Source organism: Micropterus salmoides, unplaced genomic scaffold (assembly GCF_014851395.1).
Source record: "Micropterus salmoides isolate LMB-PRFRI ecotype aquatic unplaced genomic scaffold, ASM1485139v1 Ms_hic_scaffold_22, whole genome shotgun sequence".
NCBI classification, from domain to species: Eukaryota; Metazoa; Chordata; class Actinopteri; order Centrarchiformes; family Centrarchidae; genus Micropterus; species Micropterus salmoides.
Genome location: NW_024041373.1, coordinates 6355968 through 6377327, shown reverse-complemented (window position 1 = coordinate 6377327; position 21360 = coordinate 6355968). Strand labels below are relative to the sequence as shown.

General features: G+C 42.2%; 1 protein-coding gene across 2 annotated transcripts in view; it reads right to left on the bottom strand.

Annotated features, from left to right (window-relative positions):
• LOC119917210 (inositol polyphosphate-5-phosphatase A) overlaps nt 1-21360 on the bottom strand; it is a 145944-nt gene that overhangs the window by 67632 nt on the left and 56952 nt on the right. The gene's annotated exons all lie outside the window — the stretch shown is intronic.

Here is a 21360-nt window from a genome sequence, read left to right as displayed (position 1 = left end):
GATGGGAGCTGGCAGGCACTACATTGCCCAGTTGAACCCTGTCAGTCGGCGGGCTTCTGGACCCCCTAATTAGCGGTGAAATGGATGCTTCCATCTGCCAATTTCCTGCCATGCTCATCAGTCGTGCAGTCGCTCCTCTAACCTGCCCGGCAGAGGGGTCTAAAGCAATAAAACCATCAAAGCAATGACATTCAACAAAAAAAAGAAAAGTGAATACGTGTATACATGATATGACTCAGACTTTAAAAGAGCTTCTTTATATTGCCTGGACTTTTTTTGTTGCTCTAGACCACATCATTGGCGTTCTTCAGCATAATCCAGATGGAAGAGTTTGATAACTTTGTTAAAAATGTTCTATACACACAGTAACAGCACCTCGTTTCTATTTTCAGAGAGGGAGGTTTGAATAAATGTCTTCTGATTAAGCAATGAGAAAGATGTGGTTGTGCACATTGTGACGTAACATATGCAGTATACATACAGGAAAGGTACATAACTCCAATCCTTATTAAAGGATTGATTTGAATCTTAATTCAAATCAATGCATCATTTCTGCACAGTCCCCAATTTCTAGTAAGGTAGCAGTGCCCTGTTCAATGCAGAGAATGATTAATGCTCATATATATTCCACTTGTGTATTTACTAATACCATGTTGCTACTTCAGCAGCTTTTAACGAGGACATAAAAACAGAGGATCAAAGTAAATGGGATTACACCTGTGGGGCCTGTTCTGCTGCTGACCTCTTATGGAGGCTGGGCAAAATGTCCTTTGCATGGCAGAACAGTCTGTAAATTCATAGGGGATATTAATTAAATGAAGCCATGGTGAGGGCGTAGCTTGACACAGGTACAACGTACATATGAGCTGCAGGCTCAAAAGTAGAAAGCAGCTAAAGCAACAGCCAGTGGTGATGTAGGTGAGTCAGACTAGGATGGTTGTTCCTTCTGGTGTCAGGCAAAGGTCAGATTACACCTGGGGGCCCATGCAGTCCAGCACTAATGATGTCCATTATAAATATAAGCAAAGATAACCAAATTTATTTTGGACCAAAAAACTCATCATTACTTGTAAAAATAATAAAATTTAATGTTGCTTTAGTAAAATATAGCCTGTTTCATAATGAAAACCCCTTCTCCTGAAAATGGTATGAGTAATGTTTGTTGTACAAAACGTCAAAACATCAAAAGTGCACCGCATACGGCAGGCCATGTATGTGTTTATGTACGAGATAGACAGCACAACATGCGTTGACATGAGTAAAGCAGATCTGCAGAGGGCCCATTCACTGGACTTTTTCAGGGGCCCAGTCATTTCTGTGGGCAGGCCTAAGTGTAGCAACCAGCGTTTCTGGAGCTTGACCAATCTGTCTTCTGCTGCTTAAAATTTGGACCATTCTGTTGTTAATCCTTTGAGTCCTCCAACTTCATGGAAAAGCAACACGAAATCACCCGGCAAATAAACCTTGCGCCAATTTTTACTCCAAAATTCTAGCGCTAACCACATTTTAAAAAAGATTAACCCTACGCCAGACACAGAATATCTACAGTATAAGCAGTTTTAACAGCATTGTTTCAATCACTGAGCAGACAGGTGTGGTACTTAGTTTCCACAGCTATTTTAAAAATATTTGTTTCCTCAATTACTCAACTAATGTAATTTTATTGGTCAAAAGAGTAATTAGTTAGCTTATGTAACCAATGATTAAAAGATGAAATCACTTAAATATTTTCACACCCATTGCATTTTTTATATAAGGTTATTTTTGTTGTTGTTAAACACTGCATATTCAAAGGCCTGGACTGGTAAATGGTAATTCTAAAGTGTGCATACTACAATTTCAAAACAACTAAAACAAAGTTAACGTGGTTTTTGGTTACAGAAATATACTGCATTACACCAGTGAACTTAACTGAGGTCAGGTTAGCTTATTCTAAGCTTTTCTTGGTCAATATAAGGAGAAATTCTGCCTACATCTAATGATAATGAAAAACCAAGACAAACGCCAGCATGCTTACAACAGTTTGCGGTCACCTCATATTAACTTGGAGACACTTAACAATATATTTCCAATGACTGGAGAGGTCATCAGGACCTTTTATGCGTATTATAAATAAATGATCTTGTGTGTTAAACAGAGTTCTAATTGAATTGCTGTTGACTGGGCAGTTTAACAAGGTCACCCAACCCCATACTTTACACACAGCTATGTTAAGATTGTTCTGTACAATGAAGCTCAGGTCACAAACACTGCAGCGCACAACAAACTAGTACTAAAACAGGATGTAACATTCAGTCAATGACAAACAGTAATGCCGGACAATTATAGTTCTAAAGGGAAAATGTCTGTCCCTGCTAACAAGGTCAACTTCTCAACCCTAAGTGCATCAGACATCTGCAATTGGGAATGAAAAGACCTTTCTTCCTTCTTCACAGCAAAACAATCTTTTGAAAGGAATCTTCAAATAAACCGTTGATTTTAGAGGCCAGGACGGTAAATGGCCACTTTCTTTAAATAACTGTTCTGTCTGGGCTTGACAAAATCATCGTTTTAAAAGGGGATATGAAGATGATGAATATCTACCTTATTAGATTGTTCCCAAAGATGAAAAATCAAAGTCTGAACAATTGAGGTATCCATTAGTAATTAAAGTGACATTACCTCCTCTCTATTTTCTCAGGCCACTGCTTGGTTGCCAGAGCCATTATTCAATTGTTTCGGATGCTAGGGGATAAAATGCCTTTAATATACTTATGCTCATTAATGTAAATCATATTTGGCTATGGATGTCCAATAATCAAAAAGAATATTTCAACTTGTAATTCCCCGTCTGTAAAAGTATTCCCATTAGGGGAAGAGGCCTATGCAAATGACAGGTCTTTGAGCTCATTGATTTTTTTTTTCATCTCTGCATTTTGGAAAGGCCGCTAATGTTGTCATGGACTGTTCATCAATCTATATTATTATCTGATTTAATATTACGCCTATTCATGTGGCCTCATTTGTGAAAGAATTGATTGAATTAGGATCATACTGGCTGTAGGGAGAATGGATGCAATATCATTTTAACTGATCGCTGTGGCCAAATGAAGACTGTGAGGAAGTTTGAAAAGTTTTTTTTTTATATTGGCTGAATACACAACTTGTTTACTTGCCTTTAATGAACACTTTTTTTAAACTTTAAACATGTAAGTGTATTTGAGGTGAAGCACATGTGCACACACACAAGTCAACATCTGGGGTAAAGTGACCAGTGACATGAGCAACTTTCGATGTCAAATACTTAGTATTGACCAAACTCGACTCCCCCTAAGGACACTGGGATAGCTGTCAGAGCGGTGATATCAGTAGGGAAAGTAATCAGTCAGCTTCTGTCCAGAGGCAGCTTTGATTCTGTCCCTGTCCTACGCCGGCCTTGTAATGACAAAGTGGCATCCTTGGCTGCCCATGAGATACAGCTCTATTGCAGAGCGCCACAATGAAATATATTTGTTTGCTGCATCTTAGTGGCATTTGTGAGAAAAATTTATCAGGAAGGTCCTCGTTTCTCTGTATCAAGAGCACTTGCTCCTCCCTTAGTACAAACACAACTCTTCCTAAATGAGGGCGACATCGTCTAGATCATGAGCCATCTCGTGAAACATCAATAAAATATGACAGCTTTCCCGACACGGGGACAATCGATGGTGGTCTACAATATCTCCTTGGGCCCAGAGGTTTGAGAGAGCACTCCTCTGAAGATCAAGCCGAGAAGTCACCGCATCAGAAGAGAGGGTTCAGTTTTGAGGTCAGAAAAATTATTTTTCCCCCCCCCTCAATGTATAAAAAAAATAAGCAGCTTTCTGTCTGTGTTCAGTCTGGGTATGAGCAGAGGCGTTCTCGGAGCACAACAGTGACCACAGGACCGTGAAGCTTTAGAGGACTCTGCAAAAACACACGCTGCGGCTCGTCTCAGGCTAAGACGCCCGTCCGGTGGTTCTTTGTGGCCGTCTTTGTCTTTATGTAAAAACCAATGCTTGCCAATGATGTGTTATGTAAAATTCCCAGAGGCTTGATTTAAATGGTTGGATATCCTCCATGCTAGCTTAGTTATACTCCAGTGCATCGCCCCTAAGAGCACATGGACGCTGCATGAAAAGCAAATGTAAATGCAGCCTCAGCTTCTTAGATAACAAGAAATTATGTCATGGGGTTTTTTCCTCTTATTGTATTATTATAATAATAAATAAAAAAAGAGTGAACAACGGAGGACTTTTCTTGCGCAGATGTTTCTTTTTATCCGTACAATCGCAGCATCCGGCCTTTCCAGTGGCCCCTCTTGAGACACAGCTTTAAGATGTGAGTGAGCAGAGGTCCTGTGCCAGGGGTAAGAGTGGCAGCAAACTCACGTCTGCTCTCCTGTAAATATCACACCCACAGAAATGTGGGAAGAAAAGAGGATTTGGAGGGCCCCATGCAGGTCTGCAACAACGCTCCTGGGTCGCCCCTTTGACTGCTCGACAGATGACCAGGTGGTACGCTATTGTGTATGATTAGGTCACGTGTCAGTAGAGAAGAATACGCAATGGACAGTGCATCTGTTACATCAGAGAACTAATTTGACTCAGTACTAGACATGAAGTTGGCTTTGCAGGTGCCATCATGAAGATTTAGCAGAGTGGTGAGATTGCACAAACAAGGGCTAGAAAATTAACAACCAAGCTTTTTTCCCCCCTTTGACCTGTGAATATTGATGAGGTGTAGGTGAATTACATAATGATTGTATGTCAATGCATCTACAGGAAACTGTTAAGTGGGATTTAACAAAATGTCATCTGAGCTGATGTCTTTCAAAGTTTTTAAAGAGGTATTAGACACGTAGTTGACGATGTTCCTGCGCTTTTAAGTTCCAGTAAATACCTAGCTTTTATGGTATTTGTAGTTACTATGATGTCGTATTAGGTCTACTGGAGATAAAAAATAAATAAATTACAGAACCAGAAGAGGGGGGTACTGTTCTGAGAATAAACTCTGAATTTCCAAGATTAAAGTCGTAATTTTACGAGAACATACTCATTTTCTCGTACTACTCATTCTAGTTTTTCTCAGTCATTAATAATACAAGCCAAGAGTCAGTGCAGACATAAGAGAAAAGGTGGAGCTTTCAGACAGTTAGGCAGATAAGAGGGACTGTAACAAAGCCACTTGAAAGCATGTGTCACATCTTAGTGATTTATAAATGTTTGCAGTTCTTGCCAATTTCTTATGCTTTTGGTCTCATAATACTGGTTTGTGACAATAGCGGAAATGTGACAGATGTTGTTATTACAGAGTACAGAGCCTTTAATAACACAAGCACATCTGAAAAAAAGTATTTTCTGAGGTTTTTTGTCGCAAATCTAAGACTTAAATCTCAGAGAATATTCACATTTGTCAGTTTTTTCTCTGAATACTACCCCCCTCCCCTGGCTTTTACCTACAATGAAGTGTTTTCCTGTTAAGTTGTGCTACTACAGATAAGTTACACATTTTTAAAATCACATGCTTAATTTCTTGCTCAGACATGGCACGTGTAGTAACCCTAACATGTTCTCAATTTTGCTGACTCATCAGACTGGTTTGTATTGAACTTTTCTTTGTCATTCGCCCTTTTGAGAAAAACGTGTTGTTTTGTAATATTGCTAACCTTATTTGATAGGCTTGTTAGCATCAGCAGTTAGCGGCACTCTTTTTTGTTGTTAATTGTTCATAAATAAATCAAATCAAGCGTGGCCCCTATTTTGTAAACCCTTTGTTTAGACAGTCAACCAGCTGTTTTAACCCACTTTTGTCCCCCCTAATAAGGCCTCCAGAAAGTATGCTTTATCAGCTGAAAGCACTATTAGATCCTCTATATCAACAATTATCAATACATTTCTATAAGCTCATTCCACTGATTTATGCTCCTAAAGTCTCAATGATACACACTCACTTAACAGAGACGATAAGGTTCAGTTCTCTGTAGCTCCAAAAATGTAATTAGGCAGTTAAAATTAAGAGCTTGAATTTAACTGAAATAGCATAAGATCCAATCTAATTAAAGGGCTCTTTAATGAGTTGGAAATTAGCTACAGCACAGTGGACACAGGGCACCATTGTGGCTTGAACTTGTGCAGGGACCCTGTTGACTGGGTCACCCTTGTGTTAGATTGGTTCCCACTTGCGATTGATTACTCACTGAAATATGGTTATGCTTTTATTCCTATATAGGACCTTAATAAGACACAGCTTGGATATGCTTCAAATGAATAGTCCTAAACTACAAGTGTTTCTCTGTCTTGTTGTCAAGACAACGAACAGAAGAACAGCCAACATAAAACAAGGGCAACAAAAACAACCAACACTGAGGTGAGTGAGTGTAGTCAATAAACAGGCCTATATATTGGCTTGGTCAATCATAAGAGATGCATTTTGGTGTGTGCATGAAACCGCACAGAGACAATACATCATAAGCTATTTCATGCTCCGCCCTCAAACAAACCCACAGTAAGTTTCATCAGGCAGACTCTGGAGGTCCCGCAGCAGCATGCAGCACAGCACCGCCCCTCATCTGCTGAAGCTTGTCTACCTCTAACCTCCAGAACCTTACAAAGACTGCATTAATTTTCCTAAGAAAAATCAATTGGCTGAGGAACGGGACAAGGAGGAAGGCCCTTGTTATTACACCGAGCAGGACACACCCTCTGGCTGGGAGTGTACGGCTGTTTTATAGGTAATAGTTTAACAGGGGGTGGTGGCTAGGGGACAAAGGGACTGCTCATTTCCCCTGACCCCACAGATGAGTCATTTCAAATAAACACACACGTGCCCCATTTAATATCATAAGTAAATGAGGCCTTAAGACAATTTTGGTGTTATTTGATGTGAATTTGTTCTGTGCTAATCACAAGTAGGGAAGTATATGAGATTAATTTGTTTGAAAAGATGTGCATTGGAGTGTTGAGGTTTAAGAAGGAAAATAATGCATTCAGTCAAGGGCAAGACGGGGCATATGACTGCAAATTCCCAGCCATGTGGCAGTTTAATTTTTGTTTGTCTATTTATATGCTGGCTAGTCGAACAGACTCGCATTCCCCAAAATCAGATTAGGAAATTATGAGCCCTATAATTAACCGGCTGTTTCAGTTGAGAGCTTCAGCTTCCTATTTCCTAATGAAGAGCGAGTGAAAAATGATTTAATAATGCAACAAATGTGCTTTATGAGCTATTAATATGTAGTACATAACATAAACATGACAACAATATTGGCTACACATTTAAAGATCTGAATCAACTGTCCATGGTGGCCAGAGTATAGAGTTATGACAGTTAAAGAGGAAAGGCAGGCGCTGCATAGAGAGCTTGTGATGCCATTACTCTGACAGCAAGCGGGGGGATCATCAGCCCAGGGAGGGAGGTGGAGTGACTGAGTGTGTGTGTTTAAAATGGCCTATGTGTTTAAAATGTGCTGCACAATACCTGCTAATTCTATTAAGTGCTTCTGTGGTGTGGCTGTGTGTGGTTATGGGTTGATGTAAATGGACGGCTGGTTGACTAAACAATGCAATAGCATTAGAATAAGGTGATTGGATGACAGAGTGGAGTAGAAGGCCCAAGTCCAGCCACCTCAGGCCTTGCCAAGTCCATTATGTGTATTGGAGACATCTTGATATGCGTCATGGGAAGTTGCCAGCCAAAAGAGAGAGGGGTTGTTGTTTTGTTTAGCCTTCATTGTGAAGATGGCTTCCACCTCGTGGCATCCAGGCATAGATAATGCAATCAAATGAGGACCTCACAAACATCCCCTTCCCAAACACCCCTGCCCGATCAATCTGCTCTGGGACCTTTGGGCCGTTTTAGGAAACACTGGTAGTCAACTGGCTCAAGGACAAGCATAGACTTGAATTCTGTTTTGACTTTGCCACTGAGCCATCACGGTCTGATTTCATGATGCGTTTCCATAAATCATTTATATAGCTCGACAGTCCAGAGTGGAAAACAACGAGAAAGTTGGAGATGAAGATGAGAGGATGCCACACAGACACAGCTGCAAAAACATATTATTGCCATAATATATAGAGGCTGATAGAGTTACCACCATGATTGTTGTGGGCTGTCTAATATAAATTATCTATATACATTTATACTACAGCCACAGATAATACTAAGCTCTTACTGAGTAGCAGGAGCCCATTAATTACTAGTTACCATATAGTATATTCAGAAACCTATTAGGCAGGTGTTTGTTTGCAGTTCTGAATGAATGCACAGTATTACACTGTAAAAAAACAAAACAAAAAAACAGTTAAATAGCTTTTCAGTTAGGGGGCTATATGTAGTTTTTTATTGAAATGAATCACTTTTTTATTGCCTGTGGGTGAAGGAGGTGTAACCTCACATAAAAACTATCCACTTGCCTGGTTTTTCTGTTACCTCTGAAGGCCAGTATGCCTAATCCTATGTGAAGGCTCGGGGTCAGATTTTCCGGAAATCTCTTGGCTGTGACGTGCATCCGCACCTCTTGCATTGTCTACTGACTACACTTAACAGGGATGAACCTGCAACTACCGACATGGAGTTCCCTAAAACGTAGATCGTAGCGTTCAATTTAGATTTATTGTTATAATGATACTCAGGTACACAGCTTCTCCACGCTTCTCAGTCGCTCTAACTAACGTGACCCACATAATATCCAATAATGCTACCTAACCAACGAACACAGTGGTAGCTCCAGTAATGTTACTTACTGCAGCCTAACTGTTATAAAGTATGGCAACAATCTCATTTATAATATTCAGTCTAGCTCACTAACCGTTTCTTTATCATCCAATACATTTAGCTGAGCCTCTCTGGTAAAACATACACAAATAGTTATTGTAACTGTAACGTTGCAAGGGGCATTTATGTGAGTTTCCAGCATGTTGTGTGAAGCTGTGTTGGTCTCTGTGTCAGATTTTGCTCGCTTGATTTCAAGCATGCACACAGGCACACACCTGGTTGCAATCTAAACCCCGCACAGCTAGTGGCCGCTGAAAACTACATATAGCCCCTTTAAGGATAAGCATTCTAGGATTCCTCATGAATTTGAAACTTTTGCATCCATAGTAATATAATCCAAGTTGTAATGGGTGAAGCAGTCGCCTTGGGTGGTTTTCCATTATCAGGTATTATGCCTTAAATTTCTTTCTTTCTTCATTTCTTCATTTTATTATCTGCATGAAACTGGTACCTGCATTTACATAATGTACTGACTCAACATCACTAGTCCACAGCACATGCATAGGAATACTCTCCTTTCCTCTCTGCATTGGCCTTATTCTTAACATGCCCCTCGCTCTAAGAGCCAGTCATTAAAAACACTTGTGTGGAGTGTGATTGTTTGAGTGTGTTCATTGGAGACAGGTGTCAAGAGGTTGTTTCTACCGCTATAATTACTCCACAACACAGCACTTACCACAGGAGCCACAGGCTTTCTTCAAACTGGGGAGAAAATGCTTGGATTTAATGTAACGATTTCACCCCTGATATTAACCAGCTGTACGTGACACTAGGCTTGAGCGAGGAGATCAATCCCCCGGGAAAGTGTCATCTTCTTCAGACAGGCCAGGATGAGAGGGAGAATCACGGACGGCACTTCCACCACTGTGGAGATGTTTGGATTAGAGGCTGGCAGCTTGCTGTAGGTGCCCCCAAACCTGCTCCCCCCATACCACTCCCTCCTTCTGTACATGATAACTGGTATGGGGCTAGGTGCTCCGGGTGGAGGGAGGGGATATATATATATATATATACACACACTTAGGCTGGAGAAAGGTCAGGCGGGCTGAATGTGGCAGGCAAACATGCAGTGGGGGTCTGGGGGCCTGGGGGCCTGGGGATGAATCACAGGAGAATTGGTGCATGGCAGTGAATGAATAACCCGCCATGGCTCCCCAAACCCCATTATTTCCCTCCTTCTCCAGCGGGGCCTGAAATTCATGTCTGCGCATGCTGCCAGTTCATTAGTGGGAGGATGTCATTCCTCTTCTGGCTGCAGCAGGACAGGCCAGGCGGGCCCCAGGAGGACCCGGCCCTGTTTAATTCCACATCAACCGCTCCACTGAGGGCCTTAATCTCTGCTTGTGTGATCAATACTATATCAGTGTAAATTAAAATGACAATTTTAAAGTAATTAAACCTGTTAATGCTCGATTCAAATGTCATTATTTGCATGAGGAGAGGCAGATGGCTGTATGTCTACTCTGTGTGTGCATGTGTGTGTGCGTGAGAGAGTTTTCCCCCCCCCCCTTTCTTTTGAAGAGGGGGGTGAATAACGAGCCATGTCCACAGTGACAGGTAAAACGCTGTAACTGGCACAGCCCGATGTTGCTGCCGCAGTCACCAAAAGGAGGGCTTAACAAAAGCAGATTAACTCTCCACCCATGCCAGCCCAGAGACCTCTCCAATTTCAGAGGAGGATAACCCAATTGCTGAAATCTGATTTGTACAACCAAACCCAATTATGGCCATATTAGATGAGAAGTGGCAGGGAGAGAACGCTTGCCGAGGGAGGCAGGAAAAATAGAGGGGGTGGAAGAGGTGGGAGAGGGTGCAGGGGAAAAAGAAACGTTACACAATAAAAATGCACTTAACTATAGAATGAAGCCCAGCAGTAATTGTGTGATTCGATTATTTTTGTCTCCCTCCTCACTCCGCTTTTGAAAGGCTATTTAGAGTCATTGTTGGAGTAAAATAAATGGGGCCCAATGTTAACCTTGTCCCCGTGTCCGTGTGTGTGTCCTGTCTCATGTCAAGCGAGGTGATGTGTAAGTGAAAAGGAAATGAAATGATCACATTGTTGGTTGTTATTATGACAGGCTCACAGCCGGCGACCCTGCACTCCTCTTAGACCAGATCCACCAATTACACCCAATCACACCGGTTAGGGGCCACACAGGGGCCCGACAACCGCTCTTTCTACGGCAACTGTTGCCTTGCAGAAACGGGACGTAACATCATTAAGAATCAGACCTGCAGTTTCCACTTTCTGTTTCTTCATTTCCTCAACGCTCTCTAAACATACACAGTCATTATTCCAAATGACAATGAAACACACAACCATGACCGTGTATAAACCACTGGTGACAAGCAGTTTTTTGTGAAGCCCTGAGTCAGACTGTTGAAGCAGCAAACAGCTGAAAGTTCCATATCTCACTCAATTAGCTGCTAACAAGTCGTACGGTGACAAAACACGAGGAAGTTCAGTGATTAAAAGGAGGTCATTAGCGCTGCAGTATGGATCAGTCATGGACGTGGCCATCACTGCTCATCTCATTCAGCAAAAAAGCAGACGGCCGTCACATGTCAGAATAATTCTGTGATGCTGTTCACTGATGTTGAACCACCAGTGACAGGTGTAGTTATTTGGCATCTCAACAGCAAAGGTCCCACAGTGGTGTGACTGCCTGTTCAATTGTCTGAATGACAATTATTATTAATATGCCTTATCTGTATCCTACATGATCAGCATTTAGAGTGTAGCTGCTCAATCAACAACCAGAAAGTAAATGCTGAAAATTACAAGTTCATTTTCCCAAAATTAAGTGAACGCTAAGAAATATGCTTTAGCATTTCAGCTATTAAACCTCTGCAACCTGACAGACTATCACAAAGTCTGCAACAGTACAGCACAGAGCCTGAGCACCGTCCTCAGTGGTGCAGCTCCATGAATTATTAAATACATGCCAATAGTGAACAGATAGAAAGCATCCCAGCTGGAAAACAAGGGCAACCTGTGAGTATTTAATTAGCAGGGAGGGTGCTCATATGCATGCCTGATCATGCAGGGTAAAGGACACCCAAGGGCCGGAGACAATCTTGGCATTGTATTGGGTTTGCATCCAAGCTGCCCAATCCATCATGCTGTCTGGTGGCTGGTGTTAGCAGCGCCAGTCCTTATTAATTATCAGCTCATTTGGAGGGGGTAGGGGGGTGTCAAGGGTGGAGTGTGGGCGGTAAGTGGTGGGTCCTCTTTTATCAATATAAGCAATCGCTCCCAGATAACTTTACGGAGAGTGATCAGGGACAATTTGGCCTGGCACACCGGATGTGTCTTCCAGGAGAGGATGCCCCTGGAGATGTGGGAGGCGAATGTGTCAGCTGTAGGTATCTCATCGACATCGCTGGCAAGCCTTAGTCATAGCATTAGTGATTGGTTTTCAGGCTAGAGTGTTAAATACACTTACCTAAGTAAGAGAGAATTGTCTGTATTTGGTCTGTATATGATGGTATGATGCAATGAAGTATGACCATGTTGAGTTGTGCCACGGCTTTCATGTTAATAAAGGGTGCTTTTAAAGCGGAGACACCAAGAGCTATTTAAAGAGTAGGTTTACATTTCTTCATGTCTATCTTAATAAAATACTCCCATGCCCATTAGTACATTAAAATAGTTATTGTAATAATTTCTCCTCTCCATTCTGGGAGTGAAAAGAGACTATCTTAACGTAATTCCAGAGAGATGGGGCACAAAGTCCAATTCAGACTGCTGAAGCCTTTAACGAGCCTCTGCTTGACAATTCACCTATCTTGTCACCAGCACTAGTCTCAACACATCTACACAAATGTACATGCACTGAGAGGATCTGTAACTCAGTGGCCCCAAAGTTACAGATGGCTTTGTAAGAAACTGGGAGGTGGACACTATATTTCACTTCAGATTACATGGCAACTTAACTAGCTAAATATACTTCCATGATAATAAACGGTGATGGACAGTACAGTTCAGCGGGGGGCTGAAGCCAATTCCAGCTTACATCGGGCAAAAGGCAGGGTACACACCCTGGACAGGTCGCCAGTCCATCGCAGGGCGCCTATATTATATTATATATACACACACATACATATACACACACACACACACACACACACACACACACACACACTGTATATGTCCCCACAAAATAAGACATCACATAGCCATGTAATGTCTAAACCGCTGGCAACAAAAGTGAGGACACCCCTAAGTGAAAATGTTCAAATTGGGCCCAATTAGCCATTTTCCCTCCCCGGTGTCATGTGACTCGTTAGTGTTACAAGGTCTCAGGTATGAATGGGGAGCAGGTGTGTTAAATTTGGTGTTATCGCTCTCACACTCCCTCATACTGGTCACTGGAAGTTCAACATGGCAACTCTCTACATAAAGATGGCCTAGGCTATAAGAAGACTGCCAAGACCCTGAAACTGAGCTGCAGCACGGTGGCCAAGACCATGCAAAGGTTCTACAGGACAGGTTCCACTCAGAACAGGCCTCGCCACGGTCGACCAAAGAAGTTGAGTGCATGTGTTCAGTGTCATATCCAGAGGTTGTCTTTGGGAAATAGACGTATTAGTGCTGCCAGCATTGCTGCAGGTTGAAGGGGTGGGGGGGGTCAGCCTGTCAGTGCTCAGACCATACACCGCACACTGCATCAAATTGGTCTGCATGGCTGTCGTCCCAGAAGGAAGCCTCTTCTAAAGATGATCCACAAGAAAGCCCACAAACAGTTTGCTGAACACAAGCAGACTAAGGACATGGATTACTGGAACCCTGTCCTGTGGTCTGATGAGACCAAAATAACCTTATTTGGTTTGAGCGTGTGTGGCGGCAGCCAGGTGAGTACAAAGACACGTGTGTCTTGCCTGCAGTCAAGCATGGTGGTGGGAGTGTCCTGGTCTGGGGCTGCATGAGTGCTGCCGGCACTGGGGAGCTACAGTTCATTGAGGGAACCATGAATGTCAACATAGCAGAGCATGATCCCCTCCCTTCGGAGAATGGACCGCGGGGCAGTATTCCAACATGATAACGACCCCAAACACACCTCCAAGACAACCACTGTCTTGCTAAAGAAGCTGAGGGTGAAGGTGATGGACTGGCCAAGCATGTCTCCAGACCTAAACCCTATTGAGCATCTGTGGGGCGTCCTGAAACGGAAGGTAGAGCGAAAGGTCTCTGACATCCACCAGCTCCGTGATGTCATCATGTAGGAGTGGAAGAGGACTCCAGTGGAAACCTGTGAAGCTCTGGTGAACTCCATGTCCAAGAGGGTTAAGGCAGTGCTGCAAAATATTGACACTTTGGACCCAATTTGGACATTTTCACTTATGGGTGTACTCATGTTTGTTGCCAGTAGTTTAGAAATTACATGGCTGTGTGATGGGTTATTTTGGGGGACAGCAAATTTACACTGTTATTCAAGCTGTAAACTACTTTACACTGTAGCAAAGTATAGTATATACTATATGTATATATATATGTTGTTTTTTTTGGAGAGTAAAGTGACTGGGGTGGGGAGGTTTGAGGTATTTTTTCTTCTTGGAGAGGGGGACGGTGAGAGCTGTGAGGGCTCTCAATAGACAGGGGATTATGGAAATCAAAGCTGAGAGATTAGCTAATGGGAATATAATGGCCACTGACTGCTTGGTTCAACTGGGCCATGCAAATGAAGCAGTTCAAGCCAGTAGGGGAGGAAAAATCAATAGGTATGGACAAAGTGCTGGCTGAGATGGCCCGATATCAGTAATGCTACACAGGCATACATGTGTATGTACGCACAGGCATTCAAACACACACACACACACACACACACACACACACACACACACACACACACAGAGTGAGGGCCTGCAGCCAGCAGACAGGAGTGAGCTTTCAGCACAAGGACCCAGCTCAAGTGGGGAACCGGAGATATCGCCAGCTCCGGCCGCGCTCCCTCTCACTGATGTCAACAGGAAGCATGTGATTCCCCCCCGACGCCTGGCTCTCATCCCCACTGACACAGCACTGAGATCCAGATGCTGGTCCGGCCCCACTCCACGCTCCATCAAATATCTATTCATCCCGCCTTGGCCCCAAAACAGAACAAACGTCCTTGTGGACAATCAATAGTGCTGCTACCAGGACAGCCAAGTATTACGACAGCATTTAGATACACTAAGTAGTTTATTTTCCTACAGAGCCTGGACAATCTGACATCCGCCATTTAGAATGTGCGGATATTAACCTCCTTTGGATGTATGAGGTAAAGTGGGTGTCGTAAAATGCAATTGACTGGGACACACAACGGCTTTCATCATCAAACTAAATGGAACATCGCCTCTCTTATATATCAGAATACCAATTTTGAGCATGTCAGAAAAATTTCAATTTCAGGTGGGAGCGGAGAGACTCCTACTCCCCGTGCCTGGCCTCTCCCCTCTCATTTTCATTCCTGCCCGTTCGGCACAGCCATTCATCAGGACCCGGGCAGAGGACACCTCCCGCCTGCTCACAAATGCATGGAGCAGGCAATAAAATTAACCTTGTGGCAATTGTTTTCCCACCCGTTTGATGGCCCCGTGTCAGCTCATCTGTTACAGCGGGAAGGAATAAAAAAGTCAAGCTCGGATGTGCAAAAAATTATGACTCGGGGTGTGTGGGGGGGTGTACCTGAATGGAGCCGAGCAAATGCCAGATTATGGAGTCAAAACCCGATCAATCAGTGTTAGAGAGTCGCTGAAAAGATGGTTGCTTGTTGATTTGTGTCTGGAAACAATAAGGAGCATCAAGAGCCTGGCAACTTGTTATTATCAAGACTACTAGAGCAACAAGATGGTGTGATATTTTTTACAGTTCAGCTAGCCACCATCCCTGACCCGACCCTTTCACTGGGCGGGGAGGGACAAGACGGAGGAGGGAGGAGGGTAAGGGGGTGGGGGGATAAAAATCCTTCAGAGGGTGTTTATTTGCTCTCAACACCTCCTGAGCGATCAATATTTTTAATTTGGGTCCGAGTTATTATTTTTCACATCACTGCGCCGGGGAGCAGAGTAAAGTGGCTCATATTTTAGCACTAAAAAGATCGATATGACAGGCTCACCTTCACTCTGCCCCCTCGGTGGATGGGGGCCGCACATCATAATGGACGGCGGCGAGGTACACCGGCCCGCCTCATGCTGGAATCACATCATTATCTGTGGCTGGAGACCCCCAACCCTCCCACCACCTCAGGACAACAACACCTCCACCGCCAACACAACTGATTTACTCCCCCCAGCTAGATCCCGTCCCCACACACACACACACGTTAACACTTTATCAGAGTTTATGAGGAGAAGCTCGGGGTGTTTAGGTGGACTTCTCAGTGTGTGTGAGAGCGGCCCATGCCCACTGCAGTGATGATCCAGGAGGGCAAAAGGCTCAGTTCCGCCAGATTTGACTCCTTGTAATAAATGCATCAATTTCTCCACCTCTTCACACAATCTATTAATTATATCTACATTTTCAGTCAAAATATTTTCACACAGGGAATGCCCACTCTCTCTGCCTCATATCTCACGTCTGATGGCAGATTCATTGATTGTCGCTCAACCCGTGTCCTGAGTGTGTGTGTGTGTGTGTGCGCGTGTTCCAGCGTGCGTGCTTGTGTCAGTGTTTATTCAGCTTTGCCACTATATGTGTGTGTGCAGTATGCACTTATGTCTGTCCCGAGAGTATGAGTGATGGCCGTGGAGAGTTATGGCCTGGCGATATTACTGTGCTGACATCTACTCCATTCAAGTGGCCTAAGTCAGTGCCGTACTTCTCACCATATTGAAATAAGAGCTCTCTTAAATTTAGTTAGCAATATTTTAACCTGCTTACATGCCTGCCGCGGCCTTTTTAAACAGAGCTGAGAGGTGGAGGAGGGAGGAGGGGGCTGCTCCTGCTAGTTAACCTCCGTGTGTAAAACCAACAGACTGTACACAGAGAGCCCTCCTCTATGACCCCACAATCTCTATATGCAACTTGGTTTTGTTTCATCATAAAAAGGTGGAACAGGTTTGGTGATATACGTAGGACGTAGTAAAAAAAAAAAAAAAAGAAGTAGTGATAAATGCAAGTGACATGCATTTCTGGCCAATACCGTAAACACACTCGCGCTGAGGCCCTGTCAGCACAGAGGGACACTAAGTGTTCATAAATTCCTGGCCGAGCAGAGCGGTACTGATGATTGCATTACAGCACGCTGCCTGGAGGAGAATTAAGGACTCACCTACTCAGCTACTGACAAGGCTTCTCTACTGACCAGAGACCAGACGGCAGCTTGGGGAGGATAGGCGAAAATTAAGAATCTAGCTGGTGCTGTTAATCATTTTGTTGAGAGCCTTAAAATTACACTGACAGACTATAGATGGAGGTTAAGTGCCTTGCTCAGAGACTCATCAATATATGGCTGTAGTGGGGGTCAAACCAGCAACTTCTCTTTTAAGAGACAATCTACAATACTAGTCCACTGTACTGTTCTAAACTAGACTTTCTGTCTTCATGACAGACTTTTGACATGTAAATTCTTAAGATTTTGTCCTCTAGTGCCGGGAGAGCTTACTCTGAATCTGGTCCGATTGCATTGAGTATTTAAAAATGAAAGTATGGGCCAACTGATCTGAGACTTGCATCCACATCTTAAAACATTTTCTATTCAATTGAGCATTCTCATAGAAGTAATTTCTTTGTTTCTTAATTTTGAGCAAGAACATAAATGTTATTATGTAATAAGTTGTTTTGTGTTTCTGTGTCTAACATTTGGCCCACATTGGATTACAAGACACTGTTTATCAAACATAAAAAACAAATATAACATGACCCTGTACGCAGGATAAGCGGCTGACAATTGATGGATGGAGCATCCATCTTCTGGTAACACATATACTGTACGAAAAACATTAGTTCCAACATTATATGCACTTCTGTATACTTTCAAACAACATGTTTCTTGGAAACATTTTAAATAAATTCATATTATACTAAAGTAACAGAAAAACAATGCTACAAGCCTAAAGTGCAGCACTCCAGAGGACTGGCTGATTTAAATGTTTCATATATGAACTTACTTTACAATTTACATTGTGTAGTTCCCTGTGAGGATTTAGTTGAGCGTTTCTGTTGTTTTTGGTTATTTTACTCTGTTTCCCTTCTTTTATTGTTCTTGTATTTCCCCTGTAAATCACTTCAAATATAATTGTGGATTCCATTCAAATTAGGAATTTGACCTAAGACTTATCTTATTTTTAATTATGTGCTAATCTCAGAGGAGCTTATTTACTGTAAACGTGCATGTTTGGTCATTTTCAAATTTCCTTCAGAAAAGACGAGGCCTGGGTGGTTTTATGATGTAAAGTGCAACTTATTTCACATTAAATCAATTATTTGAACCACTAAACGTCCTTTAAGTTGGGATTCAAGGTACTCTGTTACCTGACTTTTATTAGAAATCTACTACCATTTGCAGATCGTATACACTTACACTGACCCCTTGATGATGACATTAAAAAAGCTCCGAACTTCCAATATGAGTGTTTTAGATCCATCACACATACTGGTCAGGGCAAAGTGCTTGCATACTATTACACTGCCTCCTAGAGTGAAAGCAGTTGCAAGTACAAATACACACATGCACGCATACACACTCAACCACAGGGTAAAAGGAGACAGCGGTGTCCTGTCAAGCCCCACAGCCTGATTTATCCTCTGTCGCTGCTCTCATTCCTGTCCTGCAGACCACAGACATGAGGGATGCCTTTAATTTCCCATTAAAATGCCCCTGGAACAACTGAGGGCTGAGTAGGCAGTGTGTGCTGCTGTGTGTCACTGTCGGTGTATGTGGATAGCTTGATTACACTGTGTGACAGCAGTAGGTGTGTGTTTGTGCATGCAGGTTTGCAGGCATTTCTGTTAAGCTGTACAGACACCAGAGTACAAGTGTTTGTCAGGAAGCGTAACATTAGCGCGCATCATTCCAGATGACATGAGCTGCAGCTCCAGGGCCAGGCCCATGATAAATATTAATGGCCAAGAACAAGTGGATTGGGAGTTGAGTTATCAGGGCGGGCCTTCCTAATTGACATTTTACCTGCTGTATACCTTAACAGGCCTGTAAAACACCAAGCCTGAGCTCAGCCGTAGGGGGGACGTGTCAGTCAAGCTATTCCCCATCACGGCTGCCTTCCTCTGGGAGGAGAGGAGGAGCTCCAGCTCCTCGCCTAGACTTCTCATTGTTCAGATTCAGCACCAAGGTGTTACATGTAGCATTTTAACAGCAAGGAATTATTACAGTTTAATTTAGAGAAATTAAGATACACTAAATAGACAAGGCCACAGCTCATTCCAGCCTCTACACTGTATTTTAGATTATGTATCTGTCAGTCAGATTTGGGGGAAATTTGTCAGATTTTACAAAAAAAATTATTCTATATTTTTTTTCTATAGAATATCAAACTTTCATTAACCTTAAAGGGGTTTTGGTCTATCAATGTTTACAGTATTTGAAATAATGTCACTTAAAGACAGCGAAGTCCACTTTTTAAATAGATATTTATCATTTATTACTTATTTTATAATTTCTTCATATTTAAGCACAGTTAGGGATTCAACTGATAATTTCCATTACCTGCTCAATATTTTCTCGATTAATTGACTGGTCCATAGAGAAAAAAAAAAAAGGTTAAAAGGAAACTGCCATCAGAATTTCCCAAATGGAACCAGCAAAAATTCACACCTGAGAAGCTGGAACCTGGGTTTTTTTTTATTTAAAAAATTACATGAGTGCTTTTTGTTTTGCATCAATCGTCTTATTGATTAATTGACACATTTTTTCAGCGCCAATCACATTTGCAAAATAAAAGGGTCACACATTCTCACATTAATTTATCAATCACTGACACAGAAATGCAGTTCAAACGCACTCAGGGCAGGCACGTAAACAATCTCACTGGCCTTCATCACACCCTTGCCACATTTACTATACTCCCACTCATCCAAAACATTCACTTGTCTACTTCCAAAGAAACTACACACACATAACTGCATAATACAAAAACACAACAAAACACACACTCATACAAAGTGGACGCTCTGGTTCCCAGAAAAGTGTTCCCACTTACATTATCTGAAAATTGACAGGCGGGGCAGACAACAAACAATTATCCCAGGAGCACGGGGGAGGGGGGGATCGAAGACTGAGAAAACAAATATGGGTGATGTCATCAAAGCTAAATGGCAAGCCCTGTGTGAGAAAGACTGGAGAGTCTATTCATATTTACTGTTGCCGGGATTTCAATATCAACATCATAGAAAGCACATCAGATGTTTCCCTTTCCACTGACTGATTCACAAAGAGAAGCGCAAACTGCCATCTCTATTTGATGAAAATGAAAATACAACAAAAAGGTTAATCTATAGACAAACACCATTAAATAAACAGCTCATAATGCCGGGATATTACGCGGCGCTTATATGAAAAGCCAGATAATTATATTTTCTAAAGGCCAATATTTGTAATATTTTTTTGAAAAGAGCAAATGTGACTTGGTGTGTGCTGTGATTTATGAGCGTTTGTGGAGGTGCAGTGTAGCGTGGCGATAACGCCAAAAAACATGGAGGACAACCAAAACACACATAACTCAGTGATTACAGACAAACTGATACCAGTCCATTTCTGGACCAATCTCTGTATTTTCTTCTATAGTCCTTTCTTTTTTCCCCACATAATCTCCTGGGAATGCAGACATGATCATCTGACATACCAGTGGTCTGTCAATTAAGCATCGGACATAAAACCACTCTTAAAACCATGTTTCCTTGTAAATGTCAGGATGGTAATAGAGAACATGGCTCAAGTCCTCTGCCTCTGCTGTTAGGTTTAAGTATCTGGCTCCACCAAGTGGCCATATACAAAATGTGTTCGGGTGTGGAACTAATAATTGAATTAAAAAAGGGTCATTTGCCAAGATTAAAGGTTCTATCATAAGTACAATTCCATCCCAATTATATTCATAGATGCTAGTATTATTTACTGATGTGCCAGCTAAACAGGGAACTTGATATATGAAGATGGCACAGTGTAACACATCATCATCCTACTACTGGACAGGAGACCTTTACAAAAATGGACAAACTAAAATATTTGCATTGACTTTTAGTTTTATTTTTTAGGCCGTTGTGTTTTTAGCCTGTGTATGCATTGCTATATAGTTAACTGCATTAAACTTACTTTTGTTAACTAAAAGTAACTACAATGCTCGGGAACCCGTCATTTGTTAATAAATTCTGATAATCAGTAAAGAAGCAGTCCCAAAACGTTTAAAGTTTTAACCTGAGCTCTGACAACAAAATCATCCCCAAGTATCTGCTGCCATCTGCTGTTGTTATAGGTATATTAAGCTGGGACTTCAGTCTTCAGATCACTAACATTTACAAGCAATACCACTCTATGCACAAGCATCTATATGTAGTTTTTTTCTGTGTCAACCAACAGATCCTGGTCAATCAGCTAGTTTGAAGTTCCTGTGTCATCTGCAGGTCTTAGTTTATGCTGTATTCAGATTTTA